Source organism: Octodon degus, unplaced genomic scaffold (assembly GCF_000260255.1).
Source record: "Octodon degus isolate 3935 unplaced genomic scaffold, OctDeg1.0 scaffold02119, whole genome shotgun sequence".
Lineage (NCBI taxonomy): Eukaryota > Metazoa > Chordata > Mammalia > Rodentia > Octodontidae > Octodon > Octodon degus.
Genome location: NW_004526695.1, coordinates 3,036 through 4,234, shown reverse-complemented (window position 1 = coordinate 4,234; position 1,199 = coordinate 3,036).

Genomic DNA, 1,199 nt, shown 5'->3' with positions numbered 1-1,199 from the left:
AACAAGTTTGAAAACATGTATTTTTGCTCTGACATAACTATTTCCTGCTTAGATATAATAAATAGAATTTAAAATCCCTGCCACATTTTTACCTTCTTTTTCACTTCCTCCTTTTCTACAAACTCATTCAAGTTTGCCAGGGCTTTGGCTACCAGAATTCTCCTTGCTTCTATACTTAGTTCAGACTACAAATCGGTGCATGGCAATGCTTCAGACAGATCTTTGCTGTCCTGGATACAGACACCTGTGCCTTTGATTGGAGCCACAGTCCAGAGGGCTGCAGTAAGTCTGGCCCTCTTCGTTGACGGAGTCTGGGTTCTAGACACCATGAGGTTCACACTGAAAGTGGGCCACTTGCTAGTGAGAGGGATCTGAGTTCTTAGAGACATTTGTGAAGGTGGGTGTTACAGGTTCCCCGGGGTTGTGTGAAACCTAAAACACCCACAGAGAAGGTTCGACTCCATTGTATTTCCTTTGCCATGTCCCTCTTTTGAAAAGGATGATTCACCTTTGTGTACTTCCAAGTCACCATACTTAGATTGGTTCCAGAAAGAAAACATACTGTGAACCAACGCTTCCATACTGAGATCCAGTGCTGAGACAGTGAGATGAAACAGTAGCTGCTGGGCTTCTGCTGCTGGACAAGTAAGTCCTGGGTAGGTATTGTCCATGGAGTCTCCCCTTGTTCAAGGTGAGCATCTGCTCTCTTCAAGTCTGAGTCACTGTAGCTGAGCCACCTCTTTAAACAAGTCAGGCACTGAAGGCACTCAACATTCTGCTTCATCCAAAGAGGGTCAAACTTGACTGTTGGAAAGAATCATGTTTTGATTCTCAAATGCTGTTGCCACTGCAGTAGAATTAAATGGGTCAGCTACATCACTGTGGTACCTCAGTAACTCTTTATCCAGGCACATTGTGATCATCTCAGACAGTCTTTTCGATTTCAGCAGAGAGTCCAGACCCTTCTAATCCATCCTTTACCATTAATGGTCTATTCGCAGCCAAGTGCAGTTGCAATCTGCAAAGTAGGTGAGTGATTTTTGGCACATATTTTAGAATTCATGCCTCATAACTATGAAGTCGATGGTGCTGGTGAATTAAGTATTGGGCTAAGGTGACAGCATGTGCTTTTGGGTCCCAACAAGAGAAGATATTGCAGAGAGGAGTCAGAAACCTAGTAAATTCCCACACACAGAGCT